The sequence below is a fragment of the Ictidomys tridecemlineatus genome, unplaced genomic scaffold (genome assembly GCF_052094955.1).
Source record: "Ictidomys tridecemlineatus isolate mIctTri1 unplaced genomic scaffold, mIctTri1.hap1 Scaffold_354, whole genome shotgun sequence".
Taxonomy (NCBI): Eukaryota; Metazoa; Chordata; class Mammalia; order Rodentia; family Sciuridae; genus Ictidomys; species Ictidomys tridecemlineatus.
In genome coordinates this window covers 240,184-254,848 of record NW_027522423.1, presented here as the reverse complement: position 1 = coordinate 254,848, position 14,665 = coordinate 240,184, and the positions used below count along the sequence as shown (strand labels likewise).

Genomic DNA, 14,665 nt, shown 5'->3' with positions numbered 1-14,665 from the left:
CTCTGTTGGTTCAGCAGGCCCTTTCCCCCTCACCTCCTATCTGTAAAGGGACTGTGAATTTTCCACACTCTAATGTTATCTGCCTGTAACTTTCCATTCTGTTCTCTCCTGCTGCTTTTCTTACCTCCCGTATTTATATTCAAGGCTAAATACTGTATTTTGAAAATGGCCACCAGACTTTCCATTTCTCATGGAGATGTCATTTGGGAGGTAGTTTTGGTAAAATGAAGTCCTCAGGGTGGGCTATAGGATTGATGGTGTTGAAAGGAGATGGGATTCTCTCTCTTCTTCCATGAAAGGATATGTGTAAGCCAGGAGGAGACCACACCAGGAACTGAATCAGCTGGCTGCTGGACCTGGGTTCCCAGCCTGTAGAACTGCCAGAACCAAGTTCCACTGGAGCGTCTCAGTCTGTGGTATTTGTCTTGGTATCCCAGCCGCTGAAGCAGGGAGGGACACAAAGATTGCCTATCATACATTGTCTGTGTTTGCTTACTTTCTCATAGCAACTTTGAATCAACTTGTTTGCATCTACAAGTGTGTAGTTTGTATGAGATAATCACAGTGACTGGCTTAGGGAACACTGATATCCCTATGCACAATTTTACTGTTTATGAATGTCTTTTTATTTGCTTTTTTTTCATCTTCCATTTTTATTCTCCTCTCATCCACTTGCCTACCTTTTGTTGTCTTACTGGAAGATTTTTCTTTTTGATGTTTTTATTATTTTATGGATGTTTGTACATATGTAAAGACTTTAATATGTGGTATTTATAGTCTTCTACTTTATTGAATATTCCTATTTTGAGTCACTTTTCAGGAGATTCTTTTACAATCTTTACTTTTGTTTTCCTCTTTTTGTTTGTATTAATGTCTCTCAAGTAGCACTCAGTGCTGTGATGATGGAGAATGCTTCTCCTCCCTGTGTCCACTTGAACTGTCATGCTGCCTTGGGTCTAAGACACATGTGTTCACATTCAGGTCATGCCATCATATTGAAGGTGCTCATTACAAGTTGGATATTATTTTTAAAGACACTTCTTCAGAGTCTATAATGGGTGACATTTGGTTTTCCACAGTGCTATGTGTATGATGAAATACATTCATTTATTTCTTAATATTGAACTTGGCTTTAATGCAGAAATATATTTTAAATGTTCTTCTGCACTTCTCATATCTTTATCTTCCCATCAAATTCTTCTTTCAACTTCTAGGTTTTCTTCAAGCCATTTCATCCACTTAGATGGCTTCAGCAGTCCCTGAGGTCTTGCTGCTTCCTGAATCTTTAATTTATCTTTGACCTCTCTTCTGAGTTGTGGACCATGCATCCACTTACCAGGTGGGCATCCCTACACATCTGATTACAGGGACTTTGAACACAGCATGTCTGAGACTGCCCATCATGGCCATTGTTGTATTTTCCAGCCTGGGTCTACACTGCTGCTTATGCAGATAGCTTGGGAGTAAATGCCTGTTTTTGCAGTAGGCATTTACTTTCAAGCTAAAATTAGTACTGTGTTCTATTTATTCTTTTTCCTTTCTTTTTTTCTTTTTCTAGGATGAGTTCTCTATGCTGCATTCTTAATGCTCTGTTCCCTGGTGTATGTGGTCATGTGTCACCAGTTTCTTCTCTGACTCTCCTATTAAGTTTTTCCATTCTCTTTAGGGGAAGACTTCCAAAATGCAGATCTGTTTAATCTAGAATGGAAATACAAGACTGCCTTGAGAGTATTTTAATTAAAAAATTTTAGATGTTGATGGACCTTTATTTTATTCATTTGTTTATCTGCGGTGCTGAGAATCGAACCCAGTGACTCACACATGCTAAGCAAGCATTCTACCATTGAGCCACAACCCCAACCCCTCCATCCCCCACTGTGAGAGTACTTTATAATCTATCAATAGTTTCTAAAAATCATTCTAAAATGATTTTTTAACTGTTGGAATTAGGCAAAGCATTTATATTCACATCACTAGCTTGTTAGTCCCCGACACACTTGCTGCCTTTACCACATGTCACAGCCTAGGCAGCCTCACCTAGACTGACACCACTGTAGTTCCATTAGCCTGGCGTGGGTTCTTTGTAATTTCACAGTCTGATTCCAGGGCCAGGACACATTCATCTAAGTGAAATACATGCTGGGAACATGGATCAATCTGTTTTTCCCCTTTTCCCCCACCCTATCTTACTACAAATATGTGGCTTAGTTTATTTAACATAGTATTTCAAGTATGTGTTCATATTGAAGTCTTCACACTAGATTTATCTCTTTTTAGGAACAGAACTTTTTTCACCCTGTTTCTGCTGTGAACAAGGACACTTCTAAATCTATAAAGGAAATTCTATAATAGTGATATAGGGTTACCAAATTAGTACAAAGACAAGGTATTTTTATTGGTATTTTCCTCTCCCATAATACAAATCAAGCTGTATCTTATAAAAGATATATGTAAGACACACATTCACACAAGAGTGAACTCTGTATTTCTGTTCTGACCCAGGGTGGAGTGCTTGGGTTGAGGAGACATGTTCCATTACAGGGGATGGTGTCCTTCAAGTACGTGTCTGTGGACTTCACTTGGGAGGAGTGGCAGGACCTGGATGAGGCTCAGAGGACCTTCTACAGGGATGTGATGCTGGAGACCTACAGCAGCCTGGTGTCCTTGGGTGAGTGAAAAGCCCCAGTGATCTTATTAGAAGCAATTTCATTGTCAGTATTTAGAGGAATCATTTTTAAATTTTAATACTACTATTATCTTATTTTTATTTATCTATCTATCTATTTATTTATTTTGAGTACCAGGAATTGAACTCAGGGTACTTGACCACTGAGCCACATCCCCAGTGCCCCCCAGCGTTTCAGCCCCCCAACTTCCTTTTTATTAAATTTTATTCAAAGACAGGGTCTCACTGAGTTGCTTAGTGCCTTGTTTTTGCTGAGGCTGGCTTTGAACTTGTGATCCTCCTACCTTAGCCCCCCACCTGCTGGAATTACAGGTATGCGCCACCTCCTGTTACAGGTGCACGTGTACCACATTCATTACCATCTCTTCTCCACTCTCCCTCCCACACAGCCTTTCCAAGTTTACCTTATATATTTTAACTTACACATAGTAATTGCACATATTTATGGGGCAAAATGTGGCATTTCAGTACATGTATATAGTGAATTACACAAATTATCAGTAATAGGCAGGTTTGTATTGGGAACATTTAAAAGCTATTAGATATTTTGAAATATTTAAAAAGCTGCTCTGCTCTTTTAATTATGCTTCTCTGCTGTAGAATATTAAAATTATTCTCCTATGCAGGTGCACCACCACATGCATTACCATCTCTTCTCCACTCTCCCTCCCACACAGCCTTTCCATGCTCCAGTAACCACCATTCTCTGTATCTTTGAGATAAACTTTAGCTTCCACTAATAAATGAGAATATGCAGTATTTGTTTTTCTGTGCCTGACTTATTTTACTTTACATAAATGTCCTCCAATTCCATTCATGTTGCTGCAAATGCATATTTTAAAAACTGAATAACAGTCCCGTGTGCATACATACCACATTTTCTTTGCCCATTCATCTAAGATGGACATCAGAGTTGATAACCTATCATGGATTTTGTAAGCAGTGCCACAGTAAATGTGCAAGTGCAGGTTCCTCTTCAAAACAAGGAATGGGTTTTCCCTGAATACATATACACCATACTGCTATAAATATGGTCATACTGTTTCTAGGTTTTAGGGACATGCAGACTGTTTCCCATAGTGGCTGTACCAGTTTGCACTTTTAGAACCAGTGTGGAGGTTTTCCTCTCAGTGCCTCCTGGCCAGCTTTTTTGTTCTGTGTCTTAATAATGAGCACCTAAAAGTGGTGTCATGATGGCTTGTTTAGATTCTGATCTTTTACTGATAATTATGGTGTTGAACATTTATTCCTGTGCTCATGGGTATTTGTGTGTCCTCTTGAGAATGCCTGTTCAGGTTACTTGTCCGGTTTTTAACTATATGATTTTTTTTTTTGCCATTGAATTGAATTTCTTATTTTTTCCAGAAGTTAATCCTTTTTCAGATAGTTTGCAAATATTTTCTCCCATTCTGTAGGTTAAATTTTTACTCTAGATAGTAGAACTTCCACTCTGGATAGTTCTTAATATTAAATGTATTCCTGCATTAAATACACATAAGAACTTTCACTGTAGATAATTCTTAATATTGAACTTGGCTTTTGTGCATGAATACATTTTAAAAGTTCTTCTGCAGTTCTCTTGAGAAATGTCTGAGATTCTAAATATTTTCCAGAAGGCAATCTCTTGTCATTTTGCAAATATTTTCTTTACAGTTTTTAGTTTGTAAACTCCATTTGTTAATTTTTGCTTTTGTTGTTTTTTTGCAAGATCAATGTCTGTGTTTCACTGGCATTTTCCTCTAGTAGTTTAATCATTTCAGGTCTTAGGTATTAAGTGTTTGATCCACTTTGTTGATTTCTCTGTCTGGTGAGAACGGGGTCTAACATTGCATATGGATAATCAGTTTCCCACAATTATTGATGAGCTTACTTTCTAAACATATATTCTTGCTACTTTGCTGAAAATCAGTTGGAGATTTTATATATATATATATATATATATATATATATATATATTTTATAATATCTTATTTTATTATATATATATATATTATACTATCTTATATCTTAATAATGGTTTAATATTGGTTTCTGTTATGTTCCATTGGTCTGGAGTCTGTTTATGCCAGTACCATGCTGTGGTTTAATATTTTTAGTTGTAGATGGACACAATATCTTTATTTTCTTTCTTTATTTTTTTGTGGTGAAGAGTGAACCCAGTGATTCACACCTGCTATAAATACTCTTATCTATCACTGAGCTACAACCCCAACCCACCATGCTGTTTTGATTATTATCCCTTTGTAGTTTGTTTTGAAGACAGATATTAGAATGATTCCAGCTTTGTTGTTTTTGCTTAATTGTGTTTTGACTATTTGAGGTCTTTTGTGCTTCCATATGATGTTTAAGACTATTTTTCTAGCTATGTGAAGAAAAGTTATATGAGGATTACATTGAATATGTCAATTGCTTTGGGTATTAAGGGTTTTTAGCAATATTAATTCTTCCAATATATGAAAATAGGATGTATTTCTTTTGTGTGTCCTCCTTAATTTATTTTCATCAGTGTTTTGAAGTTTTTGTTGTAGAGATCATTCACTTCTTTCATTAAATTTGTTCCAAGGTAGTTTTTTTAAATTAACTATTGTAATTGAGATTTCTTTCATGTTTTCTTTCTCAACAATTCTATTTTTGATGTATAATAAGGCTACTGATATTTGTTGATTTTGTACTTTCCAACTGAGGATACGACTGCATTCATTTATCAGTTCCTGCATTCATTTATCAGTTCTAATAGTTTTTTTTTATTTTGGAGGAATTTTTGTATACAAATCTCTGTTTTTTTCTGTATACAAATTCATGGTGTTTGCTAATAATTATTTAACCTCCTCCTTTCCTACTTGGATGCCCTTTCTTTCTTTCTCTCTTCTTACTGTTTGAGTCAGTGTGTTCAGTCCTGTTTGAAGAGCAATGGAAGCCAACACCTTGCCTTATTCCAGATCCTGCCAGAAACAATCTGAGACTTTCCCTGTTCAGTACGATGTGGGTTAGAATTTAATATGCAGTCTGTGTGTTCAGGAACATTACTTTTAACTCTAGCTTTTCAAGGGATTTTATAATAGAACTGTGTTGAATTTTATCAAATACCTTTTCTGGGTCTGTTGACACACATGAGTTTTTTTGATGCTGAGGACTGAACCCAGGGGCACATAACCACACTGCTACATTCCCAGCCCCCTTTTTTTGTCTTTTATTTAGAGACAGGGTCTTGCTGAGTTGTTTAGGGCCTCACTAAATTGCTGAGGATGGCTTTGAACTCAAGACCCTCCTGCCTCTGCCTTACAAGTTGCTGAGATTATAGGCATGTGCCACCATGCCCAGCAAGATATATGATTTTTAATCCTCATTCTGTTTATGCAATGAAATTACATGTATTGACTTTCATATATTGAACCATCTTCCATTCCTGTGGTTCACATGGGGTCATGATTTTTAAACCTTGTGCTGTTCTGATGGATTTAATTTGCTAGTGTTTTTCTGAGAATTTTAAATCTATGGTCATCAGGCTATTAGTGTTCTTGTGCAGGTTTTGATATTAGGGCAATGCTGGTCTCATAGGATACATTTGGAAGATTTTTCCTTTATTTCAATATTTCCAAATAATTTGAGAAGAATTGGCAGTTGTTCTGTAAACTTTTGATAAAATTTAGGAGTGAAGCCATTTGGCCCTGGGCTTTAGTTTGTTGGAAGTTTATTCCTGATGTGCTCTCCTTGGATACATCTGTTCTGTTAAGGTTTCTAGATCCTTATGGTTCAATTTTGGTTGTTATGTGTGTCTAGAAATTCATTCATTTCTGGATTTTCCAATTATGAGTGTGTGGTTTTTCAAGATATTCCCTAGGGATCTGCAGATTAGTTGCAACATCTGTTTTTTCATTATTGCTTTGATATATTTGAATCTTTTTTCCTGGTTAGTATAATTATCAGGTACTTTGAAATGACTTGATCTCACTTTTCCCAAACAATCTACACAGAAAAGAAGATTTTCCTTAATGCACATGAGGCTTGAGTTCTCCTCATAATACCCTAGAGGCCTGGCAGGGGCACTGAGAATGGGTCCTTATGGTCATTTAGTTTGATTTTGCTTAAAGAATCTCCTACAATTCCACAAGCTTCAGACCCCACCAAACCTGGATCTCTCCTCACTTGACACTATGGGCTTAGCAGTCATATAAACTTTTATTAAAGAAAATGCTATTGTTTTCTGTAAGTATGCAAACACATCCTAGTCTTCATATTTCTGGGAAATGTGTTCACATACTATGAATACAGATCTGTTTACTAGTTTGTCAAAAGTTGTTTTTAAAAAACTCCAAGTTCAAATGCCCATAAAGACACTGATCACTGTTTCCAAGGCTATTTCCCCATGCCTACATCAATGCATGGTTTCCTATTCACAGGGAGCCTTCCTATACACACCAGGTTGATACAGATCAGACTCACTATAGGCAAACAACAAGCATGTTACTGAGGAAAGAAGAGGCTGACTCAGTTAAAATATCAGCAAAAGTTTAGTCCCTGTTATTCAAGCCTTTATAGACTATATTGACCCTCTTAGCACTCATAGCGTTACTTGAGATTGAACATGTTCCTTTAGCAATAAAGAGTGTGGACAGCATTTATCAAATAAGGACAAACAATCCATGTCCACTAAATGACTTGACTACCGAGAGAAAACTCTTGGAGAGTTTGACAAAGATACTATTAAATAATTTTTTAATAAATGCTCAAGACGTTATATTCCTAGAAATGGAAAATTGTTAAGAGCCTCCATTCTGCATGTCTGTGATTTATACAAAGTACTTAGGTTTGATTGTGTTCTCAGGTAAGAATAACTTATACATGGAAAGTGCATGGTGCTGCAGCAATGGTGGCGCTCAGAACCCTAATGGGTAGTGGCAATTGGTTTTCTGCTTTGGTGATCCGGGTGACTCTCCTCAAATGCCTTCTTATTTCTACCTACCATTCTACAGATTTTGAAGTACACCCCAACTGGCTTGCTATCACTCACAGTTTGCCAATATCACCTTGGTATTATGAGGCAACTTCAGAGTGGACCTTGGCTTATCCTGCTTTTTTGTGTGGTTTGAATACGTCCTGTCACTTGTTGCCAAATATTTTGATCAAGTGATGCATAATGTTCATAATATGAACTACTGCAGTTTAAGTACCTTATTTTTTCCAGAGATTTCCTGTCATCTTTACAGATGCACTCTTTGTGTATGCTGTCTATGAGATAGAATTATATCACTACATCCAGCTATCTTGATTAATTAAGTTGCCTAGCCTGACCTCAGAGTTGCAGTTCTCCTGCCTCAGCCACTGGTATTACAGATATTCATTTCCAGTACAATGGATTCCTATTTTGATTAATGTTGCTCTCCATTGCACGGTTATTTCAGAAAAGGCATGTGGAAGGAGCATTTTTCTTTACCGTTCTCCTACATTTGAAGCACATCTACTTCTATGTAGCACCAGTTTACAGTATATACCTGCTATGCTCTTACTGTTTTGCTGCAAATAAACCAGATGGGTCTGTCTGATGGAACAGTTTTAGCTTTGTCTGTGTTATTTTGCTGGGCCTCATTGTTTTCCTAGTTTCTGCTCCATCACTGGGTCCTTTCCTAGCCTTAAACCAGCTGCCTCAAGTCTTTCCCCAACTCTTTCCTTTCTAGAGGGGCCTCTGCCATGCATACTGGGCTTCAAACTTCTGGGCCTTATACAATGCTTTGGACAAAGTTCTGTCTGTCATTGGTTTGGAATTGAAACTTCTTGATCCCAACAAGATCCCTAAGGCCTCAATGGCAAGCAGCCATACTCCTCGAAATTCTCCCAATGATCCTTTTGTCTGTGGAAAAAGCAGAAGATGCTTCAATTTTTCTGATTCTGACCACAACAGGACATTATTCCCTCTTCTCTCTGCTCTTCACTGTCCCAGAATTTCCCATTAAAATCTTACTCATGTTATTATTCTCCATCTATAGTATTACTTCACTGAAGATTCTATTCAGAAAAGAAAAACCTCTTTTTAATTGGATGGAAATTTTCTACCTCCTTGGCTTGGGGATTCTGGAAGTCTGCTGTGAATTTGTATTCCCTTTTACCTCCTGGAAGCTGAAGTGCTCCTTTTTTCCCTTTGTTACTGACTTCAGTGTATTGTGCAGTGGGCATCACACATGCTTGATTCATACTGTATGTTTCAGTGTTGACGGTCCTCTGATCAGAAAGACAAAGGAGCAATGAATAGAGGAACTGCTTGGAAGTAGGCAAGTCAATTATTTCATGGGAAATTAATCAGAACTTGAAGAAAGTTGCTTGTGGCATGAGCCATTCATTTTAGAAGATCTGTTTAGAGAATCATTCTTCCATCATTGGCCTTGTTGAGCCTAGCAACCTGATTGTTACCATGGTAAGAAGCTACTGCTCTCCATAAACAGTGAAATTCATCTGAAAAAAAAATATCATCTTCCTCTGTTAAAATTGTCTGAGATCATTCAGACTGCTATGTTTTCTGAAAGCTAACAGAGTCTGATTAACCGCATAATTATTTGTAGACTATGTCAACCATTGTCAGGATATAAAGGATAATTAGACTCCTCTACTGAAGGAAACATAAATAAAATGGCATTTTTTATTTCTGCAAAAAAAAGAATATCTTATACACTATAGTTGTCTTGCTCTTAGGTGACACTGTGCATATTTATACTTGAAACTGGTAATACTGTGCAGGAACTTGTAGGATTAATACACTATAACAAAGATAATAAAAAGTAATGCTTTCCACAAGGCTTCAATGAAGAAAGTATACAAATCTTCAAATCAAGGTATCAATATGGAGATTCCTCAGGTCAAGCATATTACTTGAACATCATGGGTTTGCTTCCCATGTAGGCCAACAAAATAGATTGGTCTGCACCCCCAGTCATGGTCAGGGACATTTCCATGAGCGATTTTTTGAACTTAATGGAGAGGAGGGAAGACATCAGTGGAAATGGATGAAAACAAACATTATCTCTCTTAGAAGAGTGATTCAAAGTGTACGTCCTACCTATACTGATCCAGAATTTTTCTTGGAATATGAAGGGCACTTTTCACTGGGGAAGAAAGCAAAAGGAAGCTTCTGGAGAAAAATTATAAGTGCGGAGATTCCAAGTCAGACCTACCCGTTGAATTGACTCCATGGATCTGTTAAGTGTGGCCACACCTCAGATATCACCATCAAGGAATAAAATGTACTCAATATGTACTTCAATCCTCCTTAGAGTAGTGGGGGCAAAGAAGCTGTCAGGTAGAGTTTGTGCTTTACCTAATGGAGAAAATGATGCAGGTGTTAGATTCTAACTGTGTAGTTGCTACATGGGAGAAGAGTGAACCCCATATATCAGAGTGACAATCCATGAGACAGATTTAAAGAACTGGACAAACAATCAAAACATGAACATTTTATTATTCTCCCTCTTCTTCCTCCAAATACCCAGAAATTAATAAGTGGCAGATTCACAGGGAAAATGATAAAACATTTTTTTTCTTCCTCCAGTTGTATCTCCCAGTAGGAAGTGAAGGAAATAACAACTGCTTATACAGAAAACAGAACTCTAACTCAGAATCTGTGTTCAAAATTCCCCTATAGTTCCCTTCAAGAGAACAGTTCCACATAAAACACTCTCATTTGACTAAAAGAGTTTTAGAAGGAAGCCCACGCAGTTGCTCATATTTTTAAAATAATAGATCCTGTGTCATAGACTATAGTTGCAGTCCACACAATTTGGTTTGTCCTCAGGGACAGAGAGAGTATATAGAGAAAGAAAAGATAGAGAAAGGGGGAGGAGTGAAGGGGAAGGGAGGAGGAAAAAGTAAACACAAGCCAATGGTACAGGCTATCTAGAAACTTATCCTCCCTGCAAAATTCATCTGACTCAAAAATCTCCTGCTGATTAAAAAGATCATGTAAAAATGTGCATAATCTCTGAGAGTGCAAAAAGTCCTGTTCTGGAAGAGCTGCTCTCATAACCAAACCTCATGCAAGCTGACACATAGAGAAGAATGGTTTCCTCCTGAGAACCAGCTATAAATGGAGGAAAAATGGCATTCAGTCTGTGTGGGAGGAAGACCTATGCATTTTTTTAGATATGTATGTGCATCTCATTACATTCATGTTGGTTCTCAAGAACATTTCAGTTTAGTCATAAAGTCTACAGGAAACTACTAAAGGTTAGCCAGCAAAAGCATTGAGCATCACTGAGGTCCATGGTTTTGTATTGGAACCTGATTTTCCACCCTGCTGGCAATATCCTCATTAAAATTTCTCAAACACAGGAGGCTGAGGCAGGAGAACTGCAAATTTGAGGTCAACCTCAGCAAACTAGCAAGGCACTAATCAATTTAGGGAGACCCCATCTCAAAAAAAAAAAAAAAAAAAAGGCAGGGGATGCAGCTCAATGGTAAAGTGCCCTGGGGTTTAATCCTCAGTAAAGCAAAATTAATTAATTAATTAATTAATTAAATAATTTAATTTCTCAGAGGATAGCACAGACATGAGAATAGCTCTTAATGACTTGGTAATAACAGATTTCAAATACAAGTTTTAAGTGTCTTACTTGTGTACACATACACACACACAAATAGTTCCCAAATCCTCAGAAAACAAAGAAATATTAGCTTATCTATCTTACCTAATAAGATTAATAACATTTATTCTCCATTATTTCTTTTTTTGTAGTTGTAGATGGACAGATTGCCTTTATTTTATTTGTTTATTATTATGTGGTTCTGAGGATCAAACCCACTGCCTCATGCATGCTAGGCAAGCACTTTGCTGCTGAGCTACAGCCCCAGTCCTATTCTCCATTATTTCTACTTCCACAATTTGTACTATCAGAATGGGAGCCCTAAGGAATTATCAAATGTAATTTTTCTAGTCTCTGTGAACCTTTGAAGCCACAAGCCATTTAAATATAATCTTGACATTTGAAGAACCATCAATAGCCATCTCTTCCCTATGGAGATTGACCTTATTATCTAAAATGTTCATGGCAATGTCAATTTATTTTTTTAACATTAATTTGAGTACTAAATACAACAAATTAAAAAAGAGGTGATACATGAAAAAGTTAGCACTGAAATTTACAGAGTCATCTAGAGAGCCACAGAAAGCTGAGCGTAGAAACACATTCACTGCATGCAAGTGTACTGCCCCTCCCCACAGAGCACCTGCACATGTGACTCTTTAGCAAGAATGCTCAGTGTCAGAGGGGGCATCCCCTTGGGTTCCAGGAAATGCAATACCAATGGAAAACAAAGAATAAAACTGTTAACAACATCAATATTATGCAATTAAAACTAAGGAAACAGGAAAAGCAGCAAAGCCGTCTGCTCCTCTCATGGCAAAGTTTTCTGAAGCCACATTTCCTCCAGGTAATAGTGACATCCAGTGACTTACTTTTTAATTGTACTTCAGTGACTGTGTGTGGAATTATCTGGTAATTCATTTCTACAAGCAAATTAATTAGTCTAGTTATTTTTAAATCTCTTAGCAAAATAACAATGTTTTCTTGCAGGACTTAATGATTAGGTTTTATGTAAATGTTCCATTTTAATTAATTTGTGGAGGTGGTTACACAAAGCTAAGTTAAAATTGTGTCTAAGATGCAGATCAGTATTTGCATGTTCATTTGTTTCAGGGACTCACATATACTATGGTCTTAAATGAGTGAAATGAAATTATTAAGCCATTTGGCACAGAGGGATGAATGATGGAAGAGTAACTTTGCAATGCCTTTCCCTTCAGGCTAAACTTTCCCATGATGACAAAACTTAATCTGAATACATGGCAGCAAAGTGACTTTCTTGAAAATCACATTAATTTGTCCTCCTGCCCACAATGTATTTTGTATTTTATTTAGAGACAGTGTCTCCCTGAGTTGCTAAGTGCTTCACTGTTGCTAAGGATGGCTTTGAATTCATGATCCTCCTGACTCAGCCTCCTGAGCCCCTAGGATTACAGGAGTGCACCACCACACCCAGCCACAACTAATTAAAAAAACTTAATGAGGAATGGAGAGAGTGAAAGACATGAGAAATGTTTTAAAAATTCCTCAAGAAAAGAAAAGGCCTGTGATCCAGATTTTTAAACCTTTTTTTAAAAATTGTCAGATTAAAATGCCTTGAGGTCTGCTGAAAGCATTTGGCTAGCATATCATAGGGTTAATGCAGAGCAGAGCAATCAACATGACTACCTTGAACCCACAAAAATCAGAAACAGAACAAATCACAAAATATAAGCATTTGAACTTTTAAAACAACCTGAATGACAAACCATTTTCAACTAAGCAAAAGCCCTCTAGGGAGAGGAGCTGGTAATCTCCCAGAAAATGCCAGAAAAATCCAGATTTATTCTTGTACCTGATGCTGTGCCTGCCAGTGCAGTGCCACCTCTGGTCCACTCTACCCTGCAGAGTAGCAACTGCAAGGATCTACACTATGCAGGACAGAGCCAGTTCAACCTTTATTACTTTTTCTTACATAGTTCCTATGAAACACATTTGTAATGAAATGGCATAAGTTGCAAGTTCCTATTATGTGCACTCACCTCATCTCACCTGTCAATATTCTAGTGCTAATCTGAGATTTCACTAGAACTTGCACTTACTCAAAGAATATACAAAACAGCAGCCTACATTTAGATTCACAAAAGTCAAAACATGCTTCTTATACTTTAGATGTAACAAGAGGAAAAACAATTTTAGTGGTGGGATTTGGAGATACTTTGAAAGCTGCATTTTCAGAAACAGATTACTGATTGATTACATTTGTCAATATTTATTAACAATAACAACACAATTTCTAAGTTTTCAATATAAGTTTAAAATATCTGCTGTACTTACAAGTACCCCCCACCACTACTGTGCTGCAGGTCTGCAATTTCAAAAGAGTGAGCATCCTGAGCAACGTTCCAGGAACAGGGTTCACGACCACATTATCTGAAGTTCCTCCATCCCATATCCAATATCTCACTCGATGCAGAGGTCTCTTGGCGCACATCCTCCCCGCCTTTTCTCTCCTCTCTGATGTGGGGCGAAGGTGGAACTTGTAGACACATCCACTCATCTGCCATTATGCACTCCTTGCCCCACACACCTGCAGAGCCCCACATCCAGGCTGCTCTGGTGGTAATACAGGGAAGTGCAGGCAGGGGCAGTAAATCTTAAACCTGGCTGGCTACTAGCAATGCTAGGGAGGGAGAGGTACACACCCACTTTTCTGGCTAGTTTATCCTATGTTTCCCACTCTCAAGAGAATAACATTTTCATATATTTCAGTCTAAAGAGGCCAAGTATGATGAGTGATGCTTGCTCATTAACTGGAAATAACTGACATATATAGAATACTTCATCTAACAATAGCACAACTGACAATCTTCTCAAGCTCACATAGAACTCCAACAAAGATGGATCGCATGCTAGGATATAAAACACAACTGAACAAATTAAAAGAATAATGATCACACAAAACACATCCTTGGACAACAACAGAGTAAAGTAGAAAACTATATCAGAATAATACACCAAAATTCCCAAAATATTGAAGATCAAACCATAGACTTCAAAATAACACATAAGCCAAAGTCTCAAGAGAAATTAGAAAGCATTTTGAAAATTAAAACTTTTGGTCAAAATTTGAGGGATGTAGAGAAAACAGTACTTAGAAGTAAGAGTTTAGCACTGGAAAAATATAACACTAATAATTTAAGCATCCACCTTAAGAAAATAGAGAAAGAGCCTAAATAAAGCAGGAAAAAAAAAGAAACAAAAATTAGAACAAGAATCAATGAAAATTTTAAAGGGAAAGCAATATCAAAAGGTCAACAAAATTAAAAGTTCATTTTTTGAAAAGACCAATAAAATTGATAAAACCCAAGCCAAGGGAACTGAAAAAGAAGGGAAAACCGCAAAGAGAGAAGAAAAAAAAGGTAAAGGAGAA

At 37.1% G+C, this 14,665-nt stretch overlaps 1 pseudogene; it reads left to right on the top strand.

Moving 5' to 3' along the window:
- Positions 1-2,544: 2,544 nt before the first annotated feature.
- On the top strand, positions 2,545-9,685 carry LOC101963219 (dolichyl pyrophosphate Glc1Man9GlcNAc2 alpha-1,3-glucosyltransferase-like; annotated as a pseudogene).
- Positions 9,686-14,665: the final 4,980 nt, after the last annotated feature.